Source organism: Vulpes vulpes, chromosome 1, assembly GCF_048418805.1.
Source record: "Vulpes vulpes isolate BD-2025 chromosome 1, VulVul3, whole genome shotgun sequence".
NCBI lineage: Eukaryota > Metazoa > Chordata > Mammalia > Carnivora > Canidae > Vulpes > Vulpes vulpes.
Genome location: NC_132780.1, coordinates 174,044,686 through 174,057,875, shown reverse-complemented (window position 1 = coordinate 174,057,875; position 13,190 = coordinate 174,044,686). Strand labels below are relative to the sequence as shown.

Sequence of the window (13,190 nt, the reverse complement as noted above, 5' to 3'; positions counted from 1 at the left end):
TCAGTGAACAAATTGTGTGCATTCTCAAAGAGAATGTGGGACACTTCCCTTCAGTCTCTGAAATCTCCACCCATCCTCCATGCTGCTATTGGAATGAGCTTTCCAAGTTACAAATCTGATCATGTCTCTCTCACTTTAAACCCTTCAGTCATTCTTCATTGCTAAGGGTAAACTCTTTGGGTAGCTTTCAACTTTTTTCAAATCTGGATCTCTTATCTCCTCTGGTCTTATCTTTCTCTGTACTTCACCATATGCTGTAGTTCCTCATACTATTTAATGACTCTATGTTCTGCACTTGTGTTTTACTCTGTTTAGAAAGCTGTTTTCTCCTTTGATTGTCATATAAAGATTTAGGACCTTCTTAAAATATAGTGCAAGGACCAAGCATTTTTCAAACATGTCTGTATGAGTGATATAATTCACTCATATATACCCATCACACAAACACAACTAATTTAAGAGTGAAGAAGGGAGATGTATATATTATAAGACTTTGGGGGGGCTTTTAGTTATGGATATATCATCCTTTTAAAATTATCTGGAATAGCAACACAAAGGTCCTAATATATTGGTTAGGAATTCTTCTACATAGAAGACCCTCAATAAAACTGATGGTTGATCAACTATCTGATATTAAATATAGCAGCCGAAAAGATTTTCATATCTCAATGAGTCAAATAGGGGTTGGGGGCAGGGCACAAAGCTGTGAAACAAACCCAGAAAAAGAGTAAAAGAAAAATAGGAGGATTTAGATCTATTGTTGGTTTCATTCAATGTCTTGGGATATTGGTAGAGTCAAGTGACATCTGGCCATCAGGTGGCAAATACCTATGTTGACAAGACAGTGGGTCTTCCTGACTATTCTAGGTCCTTTCTTATTTTGGCAAGGTGAACCTATTGGTTAAAGGGCAGGTTTATTATCTTAAAGCTATCTCTTGGCTATCTATTTCTCTTTGTGAAGATGAAGAAGAAGGAAAAGGGGGAAGGAAAAGGGGCAAAAAAGGGAAAGCATATACATTTCCAAGTCTGAGGATGCACAGGCTCTTGAGAACAAGTATGTTAACTGACTTTGAGAGTTGCCTACTGAATCCCAGTAAAGCCCCAGAAGTATACCTGATGCTTCTTTCCAGCTGGCAGAGTAAAAGGCAGTTGGCATAGAGGAGAAAACCAGCATTAATAAATAGGATAGAAGGCTTTATTCTTTCTAAATGTGCTACTCCATTTGCTAACAAACCACTTATTTATTGTAGCAAAGTCATAGGTTTAACCAGATTTCAGTCTTATAGGTTTAACATAATTTCAGCATCATTTACTGTAATCTTGCTCTTAAAATTTTTGACTTTAAGAATCTTGAGAAGGAATAGAGTAGGAAATATATTTGACATACAATAAGTGGAGGCAAAAATTTCAATGGAAATTTTATAGTAAAGAGTAATTTGGAAGAGGATTTCAACATTTTTTTTTTCAAATTAATTTTAGTCTGAGAGAGTTTCAGGAGTAACAGACCTATTTGTTTGGTTCTGTAAAATATTATACTCTAGGCAGTCAAACTTCCTAATCCTATCAGGTTTCTTTTCTTGAATAGAAAGAAGCAAAACAAAACACAAACCGAAGGGTCTTAATAGGGCTGCTCTGGAGAACAATTTTATATTACTGTGACTTTGAAGTAGAGCTCTTATTGATCCTATTAAATCTCTGCTAGAGGAGAATAGCTGCCACCCATTGCTGAGGTTTTAAGTGTTATGAAGTCTAAACACCATTCATTAGAATGACTAAAAAATCTGCTCTCACCATCAGGGCTCCTTCTAGACTCCACAATACTTGGATCATTTCTGACATGGACTTGCATCCCTATTGTAGGGATTTCTTGAGTTCCTTTGAATCCATCAGATGGAGAATCTTGCACATCTAAGGAATCTTCAGAGTCAACTTCTCCACCAGGCTTCTCTCTCAGGAACCCACTAATGGGTCCAGAAAAGCCATTTCCTCATCTCAGAGCTAAAACAATCTAGGGTTTTCCAACGTCTTTGTGGCATGACACCACATTAATTTGATGTTATGGTTTTTAATCTCTCAAGCATCCAGGATGGCTCATGTTCAGTTTGAGAGGTATATATTAGCCCCCAAAGAGGCTTCATCTCAAGACTTGTGGGTTGGCATGGTAGATTGTGCCCAGCCATCCAGGCCTGGTGACTGCATTTCCTACAGGCTCATTAGACACTGGTGTATACACCACAAGGATGATTGGTTTGTTTATAGTGAGAAGTGTCACTGGGGGAGGCTGTATACTTGAAAGTTGGCAAGTTCTTTTACTCTTAAAGGTTGCTTGGTAGGTACCGAACAAAAGCCATGAGAATCAGGATCATGCAGGTCTTTTTTTTTCTTTTCTTTCTTTTCTTTTCTTCTTTTCTTTCTTCTTTCTTTCTTTCTTTCTCTTTCTTTTTTCTTTTTTCTTTCTTTCTTTTCTTTCTTTCTTTCTTTCTTTCTTTCTTTCTTTCTTTCCTTCCTTCCTTCCTTCTTTCTTTCTTTCTTTCTTTCTTTCTTTCTTTCTTTCTTTCTTTCTTTCTTTTCTTCTTTCCTTTCTTTCTTTCTAAGGCTATGGGGGTAACTGCTCCTCAATGGAGGGTTCTTCTTTAGCCCTCAGACTTCTTCTTTTTTATAATTTAGTTCTTTCCTTCCTTGACAGGACTGAGTAAATATTGACAAATTCTTACTCTTTAGTTAAAGAGTTTTTTCACATATGCTTTCTTCAGGTATGCTAAGGAGACTGATAAGACTAAAAACTTTGTTTACATTTCATCAAGACTGAATTATTTTTTCCAGCTTCCTGACTTCTGTTTTTGATGTGGAAACTATAAGCCTTCTACAGATATCTGATGTCATTTGCCATGTGTTGTTTTTAACCAGTTTAGCTCTTGAGACTAAGGGGTTTTTAACTCCCTATGTACTAACTACAGCATATGTTTGCAATGTTTAATTAAAGTGAATTACAGTATATTTTGTTTTGAGAATTTTCAACACAATTGGAAATAATAAGATATTAAAACACGTTAGAAAATGTCTACCTTAGAATAATTACAAAATGACTGACTATTTTTTCATTTGGGAAACTCAGAAGGGATGTTGAAACTTGTTAAAAGATATAATGGAAGAGAATAACACATTTATAATAGGAAAATAAGCCAATAGAAAGTGCCAAAACATGTATGAGGAAAACTGTAAAACATCCTGAGAAACACAAAAGTGGACTTGATCAAATGAAAATGCATACCAAGTTCTTGGATAGAAAGACTCAACATCATAAAGATGTCAGTATTCTCTAAGTTATCCTATACATGTAATTCTAATAAAAATATTATGTTCTAGAAAGAAGAACAAAGATGCAAGAATATCCAGGAAACCTCTTAAAAAAAGAGCAAGGAGAAGGGTGAATTCTATCAGAGTATTAAAACATATTATAAAGCTTCTATAATTAAAATAGTGTAGTGTTGATTCATAGAGAATAGAAGTATATAAACCAAATTGCAGCATCAGAGTTCAGTGGGGGAAAAGATAGAATTTTATTTATTTTGTTAATTTGAATTGTATAAAGAACTCTCATGTAACCTTTCCTAAGATTTCCTAAAATACTTAGTAATTTCCATTTTCTCAGTGTTCCCTCTACACACACACACACACACACACACACACACACACACACACACATTTATCTATATCTTTGAGAAAAGTTGCACAATCATGTCCCTTTACCTGACCATATTTTATTTTATTTTTTATTTTATTTTATTTTTACCTGACAATATTTTAGTGCATATTTCCTAAGAGCAAGGGTATTCTTGTATGTATCCGCAGTACAGTTATCAAACAAACTGAAGGTTGCTGGAAGGGAGGTGGGTGGGGGGGATGGGGTAACCGGGTGATGGGCATTAAGGAGGGCACTAGATGTAATAAGCACATGTTGTTATGCAACTGATACATTACTAAAGTCTACCTCTGAAACTAATAATACACTATATGTTAATTAATTGAATTTACATTTAAAAATCAAATTTAGAAAATTTATATTGATACAGTACTTTAATATACAATCCAGATTCTATTCTGTCAATTATCCCATAATGTCCTTCATAGCTATTTTTTTCCCTAGTACAATATGCTAACTAGAATCACAAAATTCTTTTAATTGTCATTATCTCTTTAGTTGCCTTTCTTTATTTGTGTCATTGCTATTTTTGAAGAATATAGGCTAGTAGTTTTTTTTTTTTTATTTTTTTATTTTTTTATTTTTTATTTTTATTTTTTTTTAGGCTAGTAGTTTTAGAGAGTATTTCTTAATTTGGGTTTCTGTGATGTTTCTTCTTGATTAGATTCATATTATACTTTTTAAAAAAATGAACAGTGATAGGATAATAACATAACCACATGGAAGAAGATACTATTTACCAGGATAAATTCTAAATGTTCTAGAAATTTATTATAAAAAATAAAACCATATAATTACCAGATTAAAACATAGATGAGTTTCTTTATGAGAAATATTTCCTATAACTCAAAATCCATAAGCAGTATGAGTTGATAAATATATAAGAAAAAATCTCTTTTATGTCCTCCCTCGAAATAATATTCTTAAATATAGTAAAATGGCAAATATAGTAAAGTGGGCAAAATATTTGGAATTTCTCTCACAGATAAGAGATTAATATCCCATTATTAAAGTGCTTCTCAAAATAAAAGAGCAACAATCCTACAGAAAAATAAATAGGAGAGATTGACAATTCATAGCAAAAGAAATTTAAAGTTTTTAGAAATGAGAAAAGATACTCTATCTTGTTTCTAATAAGAAATAAAAATTAAAACTACACTGAGACACTTTTTAAAATTTAAATTCAATTTACCAACCTATAGTATAACATTCAATGCTAATTCCATCAAGTACCCCCTTTAGTGCCTGTCACCCGGTCACCCCATCTTCCCACCTTCCTCCCCTTCTGCAACCTTTTGTTTTTTTTTCCCCAGAGTTAGGAGATTCTCATTGTTTGTCTTCCTCTCTAATTTTTCCCCACTCATTAAGATACAACTTACCAGCTATCATATTGGCAAAAATTCAAAAGACTTACATTAATTACTCTCAGTTTGTGGAGAAATAACTACTCTGGGGCATTACTAGTGGAAATGCAAACTATCAGGATTTTGACAAGATCTAGCAAAATTACTGCACATTTATCCTTTGGTCAAGCAATTCTATTTGTAGGAATGTATCCCAATCTATCTTTAAAGTTATGCCCCCAAGTTCTGTACAAGACAGTTTATTAAATTGCAATTGCAAAAGGCTGGAAACATCCATGTGTCTTCCTCAACCAGAGGACTGGTTGAGTAAACTATGGTACATCCACCTACTGGAGTGATATGTAGCTGTAAAAATAAATGAGGAGCACTATATAACTATAAAAACAAAAAATGAGGATGTCTGTATACTTTCATGAAGTGATCACTGTTGTTAATATATTGTTAAATGGAAAAAATCAGGTGGAGAAAAGTTATCAAAGAAAGAGATGTTATACATATATACATATATAAATATATATAAATATATATATATAATCTTTAAAATATCAAACAGAAAATGAAGACATGGCCAAAAAGCACTTGAAAAGATACTCAACATCACTAATCACCAGGGAAATGCAAATCAAAACCACAATAAAATATCATATCACACTTGTCAGATTGCCTATTATCAAAAAGACAAAAAAAATAACAATTGCTGGGGAGGATGTGGAGAAAAGGGAACCCTCTGTTGCTGGGAATGCAAACTGGTGGAGCTACTATGGAAACCAGTATGGAGGATCCTCAGAAAGTTAAGAATAGAACCATATTATCTAGCAGTTCTACTTCTGGGTATTTAACTAAAGAAAATGAAAATACCAATTTGAAGAGATATATGCACCTCCTGTGTGCATTGAAACATTATGTACAACAGACAAGATATAGAAACAACCGAAATGTCCGTCAATAGATGAATGGATAAAGATGTCGTATATATAATGGAATATTCCTCGCCTTAGAAAAGGATACAATCTTGCCATTTGCAACAACGTGGGTGGACCTGGAGGGTATTACGCTAAGTGAAATAAGTCAATCTGAGAAAGAAGATACCATATACTTTTACTTACATGTAGAATCTAAAAAACAAAACAAAACAGAAACAGACTCATAGATCCAGGAAACAAACTTGTTAGTTACCAAAGGGAGACTGGTTAGGGGGTGGGCAAAATAGGTGAAGGAGATTAAGAAATGAAAACCTCCTTATATCTCTGTGATTTACGAAAAAATCGTGGGGATATAAGATACATCATGGGAAATATAATCAATAATATTATAATAGCTTTGTATCATGCCAGATGGTAACTAGACTTATCATGGGGATCATTTAGTAATGTATAAAAATATTGCATCACTATGATGTATACTGAAACTAAGGATATTGTATGTGATTTATACACATTATATCTTGCTGCTGCACTGGACTCCGCCCTCAGATCTCAAAACCTTTGGCGACTAGTATATGAAGGACGAATTTAGGAAGATATAAGACTGTTGGTTCTGACGAGGTTCAGCATTTCTTGCAGGAATGGGAGGTGTATGCAGCAGTGCCATGGCAACAAACTAATGAAAACAGACAAAATTCAACAGAAAAAGTATGTTTTGGAGCTGTCCTACCAGAAAAACTTAATGACTTTTGTGATGAACAAATTGGACAGTTGCAGGAGCTGATGGAAAAAGGAAACAAATTAATCCAACTGAGTATCAAGGAAAGGAACCCAACTGAGTATCAAGTTGGCGACATGTAACAAAATAAAAATTTATTCTAAGAGATTTTAAAACACATCTCTTGTAGCATATTTCCTTAGATCAAATTCCTTAGAGAATTACCTGACTTCCGCTATGTCATACAAAATATATAAAATGACCCTGGAACACCTTACTATAACATAAAATGAATATGGTAAAGACTGTGGGATCATGACAAAGGAACTCAGGAGCCAACTTGAAGGGATTCTTATTAGTTACAAATGGGACAGATAGGGGTGACTGAGTGGCGCAGTTGGTTAAGTGTCTGCCTTTAGTTTAGGTCATGATCCCAGGTCCTGAGATTAAGCCCCACAAAGGGCTCCTTGCTTGATGGGGAGCCTGCCACTCCCTCTCCCTTTGCCTGTTGCTCCCCCTGCTTGTGCTCTCTCTATCAAATAAATAAATAAAATCTTAAAAAAGTGGCACAGATATCACCTCATGCCTATTAGAATGGCTAAAATTGAGAAGACAAAGAAATGTTGGCAAAGATGTGGAGAAAAAGGAACCCTCATGCACTGTAGGTGGGGATGTAGAATTGGTGCAGCCACTGTGGAAAACAGTATGGAGCTTCCTCAAACAATTAAAAATAGAAATATCATATGATTCAATAATTCAAGTATTTACCCAGAGAAAAAAACCCACCAACTTGAAAAGATATATACATCCCTATGCTTACTGCAGCATTGTTTACGATAGCCATAGCATGGAAATAACTTAAGTGCCTATCAATAGATGAATGGATAAAGCAAATGTGGTATATAAACACAATGGAATATTACACTGCCATTAAAAGGAGATCATGCCATTTGAGACAACATGAATGGACCTTGAGGGTATAATGCAAAGCGAAATAAACCAGACTGAGAAAGAAAAATACCAATATGATTCCACTTATAAATAGAATCTTAAAAAATGAGTAAACAAACAAAAATCTTCATCAAAACTATAAATACAGAGAACAAATTGCCAAAGGGAAGGCAAGTAGAAGGTTGGGCAATATAGGTGATGGGGAGAGGGAGATACAGGCCTCCAGCCTTGGAATGAGTAAGTCACGGGAATAAAAAGTAAAGCATAAGGAAAATAGTTAACATATTGTAATAATGATGTAATAGGACAGATGGTAGCTATACTTGTGGTGAAAATAGCATAATATATAAACTTGTCAAATCACCAACTTGTACACCTAAAACTAATGTAATGTGTGTCAACTATACTCAAATTTTAAAAAATGGGGACAATTTGAGCATCAATAAAAAATAGATTAATAACTGCAATAGATTGAAATATACAAAACATTAATTCATGAGTTCATAATGACAGTAAAAGTAAAATCAGAAAAATCCATTTAAGGATGTTAGCAAATGAACTCAATTTTTTGAAAATTGATAAGGGGAGTTAAGCATTTTACCTTCTTTTCTTTTTTTTCTTTTTTAAATTTTATTTATTTATTCATAGACACACACACACACACACACACACACACACACACACACACAGATAGAGGCAGAGACACAGGCAGAGGGAGAAGCAGGCTCCATGGAGGGAGCCCGATGTGGGACTCGATCCAGGGTCTCCAAGATCATGCCCTGGGCTGCAGGCGGTGCTAAACCACTGCACCACTGGGGCTGCCCTTTACCTTCTTTTCTGTTCAAGGGTAATCAAATTGTTGATGAAGAAACCATTCTGTTTAAAGAAGTATTCAAGCTAAATGAAGAAAGAATAGAATGAGAATCATCTTCATTTTGCAGCCACTGGAAACAGTTCAGACAATGATCTGTAACAGCTGCTAATATCACAAAAGGGGACAACCAGGTATAATGATGTAATGTGCTTCTTGAGAGGCCTGTATTTAACCACTCGTGGAGTATTTTTGTCAAAAAAAAATCAAACCCGAATTTAATCAAGCCTCTAGACATAATTAGTAGCTTACAGGAAGAAATAGGTGAAGAGGGATGTCAAATGACATCATGGGGATACAACTAGTAAAATTCAGGGTGTGAGAAATGATTCAGGAAAAAATCCTAGTTTTTTTCAATAACAAATTGCAATAGGGAGAGAAAACAAGATTGAGATATGAGACATATCATTTGCAATATAAGGTCTGAAGTTTGAATGAATAACAAGTTTGATTATTGACTGGATTTTTGATGATATTAAATAATTATTCTAAATTTTCATATATGTTAATGGCTGAGTTAAAAAAAAGTCTTCTTGTCTTTTAAAGATAGACTGAAGTGCACCTGTGTGACTCAGTCAGTTGAGCATCTGACTTTTGGTTTCAGCTCAGGTCATGACCTCAGGGTCCTGGGATTGAGCCCCATGTTGGGCTCTGTGCTCAGTGTGGAGTCCACATGAGGATTCCCTCTCCCTCTGCCCTGCCCCCCACCTATGCACATGTGCTCTCTCTCTCAAATAAATAAATAAATAAATCTTAAAAATATAAAGATAGACTGAAATATTTACAGATGAGATTGTATGATGTCTGGGATTTGCCTTAAGGAATCCAGTGTTGGTGGACTGGAGTGAGCGAGTTATAGATGCAACATGGTATTGGCCAAAAGTTGATAACAGTTGAGACTATAGGTTCATTATGTTAGTCTTCTATTTTAGTATATGTTTGATATTTTCCACCAAAAAAAGAGAAGAAGCATACTTAGAGATAGGACTTTTTCTTGACCACAGGTATGGTGAAACCATGGAATACACCGCCCTTTCTTCATTAAATGGGAAGCTTAATTCCTATTTTGGAATTTTCAGAGTATCTGGACGAAGGCAAGGATATCCCCTATAAACTGCCATCAGCCTTCTGGAGGTGTTGTGTTCTAGCTCAAATGCATCCTCTCTAGGACATTGAGAGGGGCATTAATGATTTTGGATCCAAAGTCAGCTCTTGCAACTTGCTCCCAGAAGGCTGCACGAGTGGAATGCTTTGAGGAACTCAGCTGTGCCTTGCCTGTGAACTCAGAGTGTGAAGTGTATGTAGCCTCTACTTCTGTTCCAGAAGTGTTTCTGACTCTCCTCTGTGTTGTCTGTTGGTGGCTGATCCAGTGCTGAATGGGGGTCAGGTGGACCCCTTACAGAAGCCATGCTAAGAACTTCATCTTAGGGATGCCTGGGTGGCTTAGTGGTTAGCGTCTGCCTTCAGTTGAGGGCATGATGCTGGAGTCCTGGGATGGAGTCCCACATCGGGCTCCCTGCATGGAGCCTGCTTCTCTCTCTGCCTGTGTCTCTGCCTCTCTCCTTCTCTCTGTGTCTCTCATAAATAAATAAAATCTTAAAAATAAAAGAACTCCATCTTAGTTTGTTGAGTGAGGCTGTCAACTGAAATTGGTTTTTTGAAGGGAAAAGTAGATTTCCTGTACCATTGCCAGAGCCATGTTCCCACCAGTGGTATTTTAATTGCATACCAAGCAGCTGTCTACATATTTTGTTGTCCAACATGCCTAAATTTGTCCCCAAATGATTCCAGTGCATTTTCTTTTTCAGCAATGAAACAGAGTATCTTAAAGGAGAATATATTGCACAAACATTTATCAGGGTGAGGCCCCTAACTGTCTGGAACTGATACAATGACTCTAACTTACTCTGACATCAAAAGTTAAATTTCTTGAAATGGTACAGAGCTTTCTTTCACACATTTGGAGGCAATAGTAAGACTACAAGAGGTATAAATCATTGCTATGGTACAGTTGAGAAAATTTTTGTCAACTTTAGACTATTTCTGTTTTGACTATATAGTCTAGAAATAAAACTGGATATGTTGATCTCACCGCATTTTATTACCTGTTCCCATGGGTAGTTGAGGGCATATTCCCACAGACGGGGGTTCTCAAAATGTCTCCTTGGCCTGACTTGACTTAAATACGGCTTAAATCTATTGGATTGTATCTCTGGGTTGGGAAGCAGGGGGCTAGTACAGAGCCAGAATCCAGACCCTTTCCATTCTTACCCTGGTTGAATCTGTTGATGTTGGTCTGTGCCTGTCACACATTCAGAGCTTTTTAATCCCTAGCAAGTGTGTCCGGAAAGCATCGATGTGAAATGGAGGACAATGGCCCAGCCCAAGTGTGTGGGTGGTCGCTTGTCAAGATCTTGGTCTTGATTTGGGGTCAGAGCTGAGTCAACTGAAGTGTCTGGAATTTAATTCTAAGCATGTGTTATTTCTGGATTTTCTATCTTAGATGCATCATTTCAACTTGGAGAAGGAATAAGTAAAAAGAAATCCTCATTTATTTTTAAACATTGTACTCTTGTGATGGGGAAACCATATCGTCAAAGTGCTTAAATATCTGATTTAAAAATAAAAGCAGAGTTTCGTGGCCAAAAGTAAACTGATGTAAGTTCAAAAACACTCATTTAGTTCACAAACACTGTGGAAATTTTAATACTTTCTAGCATTGGGCCAAGCGTGGGGAAACTGGGGAAGACATAGTTGCTTTCTTCAAAGAATTTTCAGCATGAGAAACCTGAGAGTTATAAAATGAACTGTGATGTTCATGGATTTGATATTAGAGATTTTGACTCTTCTCAAATTATCCTTAAGGCCTAACAGAGAGCAATTAAGAATTTTGCTGGGATCAGATCATGGTGAAGGGACAGGGTCATTGACTTGGTGAATGAGTTCAGTAGGCTCCTCCAGCCCTTCCCTCCTTCCACAATAGTCCTTTGGAGCTCAGTTTTGCTGTTATGTACTCCAGTACCAATTTTATAGTGGAGACTATAGTTTTGGTGATATTGAGGGATTTGCTGATATGTGAAGACTTCAGGAATGCTAAGCTGAGGTGGGACAGGGACTGGCATTGTGAGAGCCAGCAGAAAGGCACTGACCCAGCCTAGACAGGTCACAGATGGCCCTGTGGAAGATAGAAGGCCCTAGTTGAGCCCAAGAGAACTGGTAGGAATGGGTCAGAGAAGCACAGACCTGGTAGTCACTGATCATGTGGAATGAATGTTGCATTCTGTGCAGAGAAAATAGCAGATGCAGAGAGCATCAGGGTAGACAGCATGGCATATTTTGGAGAGAATTAAGCAATTCAACTGTTCAATATTTGGCAAATCCTTATTTAGTAAGTGTTTCCTACATGCTTAGTTTCTGTTGTAGGAGTTAGGGATATGGTGGTGAATAAGATAGATAAGCTCCTGTTCTTACACAGCTTGGGAAAGATAGTAATTAAACAATCAATAAATAAACAAGTGAAATTCAGGCAGATACAACTGCAGGAGGATGTACTGGAATGATTAAAAGCCAGGCTAATAATTTAGTATAGTACTTCTCCCAGGGCTTTACATTAAAAAGGATGGCTATTTATTCATAGGGTTAAATGTCTAATTATGACATTTTAGAGGAGTTTTATGTTAGGGCAGAAGAGCACTTTTGACTGTCTCTCACATCACCAAACATGATGTTGGTCTTGTCCATGGGAATGAGTAGGGGTATAGGCAGCATCTGATCAAGGAAAAGGAGGGAGAAGCTAAAGGTGTTAGGGAAAGAAAGAAGGAGAGAGTGGTAAAAAGACTAAGACCAGGGTGCATTATTAATAATAATTCTTGGCATTTATTGAGTGCTTATATTGATTAAGCATGGTGCTAAGTGATTTAGGTATATTAACTTACTTTATCTTCACCACAACCCTTGAAGTAGTTATCAGCATCGCCCTCCTTTTATACATGTGGAAACTGAGGCAGAGAGAGGTTTGACAACTTGTCAGGGGGCTTATGGCAGAGGAGAGACTCAACCAAGACATGCTGTCTCCTTAGTCCGAATTCCTTCCCTTCAGTTTCACTGCTGCTGGCAATAGCCTGGGACAGCTCAGTTGCTTCCTCATGCTGCATTCATTTACTATGCACACAAGATTGGGAGACTCATTTTGGAGTCCTGGAGGCATCTCAGACTTGTGATTTTGCAGAAACAATTTTTGCCTTTCTAGTGTCATAGCTTTGGGCTCAGTTCTGTTTATCACCCAGGTAGACTTTGAGGATCCAAGGAGAAAGGTAATACCCAATGCAGGGTGCTATCCAAATCTCTATTCTGTTCCTGTGGGGATGTACCTGCATGTACTTGGGCCACTGGGATGGCCTGTGAAAACCCTGGGACTTTAGAGTCATGAAAATGAAGCCTGGGAGGGAAACATGGGAGTTCCTGCAGTAATGTCATGATTATGAGAATCTGGAGACAAATATCTTCAGGAAAGGTGACTTTTATAGCATTCTTGGGTCATTTATTCTTGTGTTTAACCACCCTGTGATCAGCACATTTCTTTTCCTCTCTTAATTTAATACTTAACTGTGACTTCATCAGAGATAAAAAAATTTCCAATTCCCATCCTTGATATAATATA

General features: G+C 36.5%; 1 long non-coding RNA gene across 3 annotated transcripts in view; it reads left to right on the top strand.

Annotated features, from left to right (window-relative positions):
- LOC140595438 (uncharacterized) overlaps window positions 1-13,190 on the top strand; it is a 270,399-nt gene that overhangs the window by 112,720 nt on the left and 144,489 nt on the right. The gene's annotated exons all lie outside the window — the stretch shown is intronic.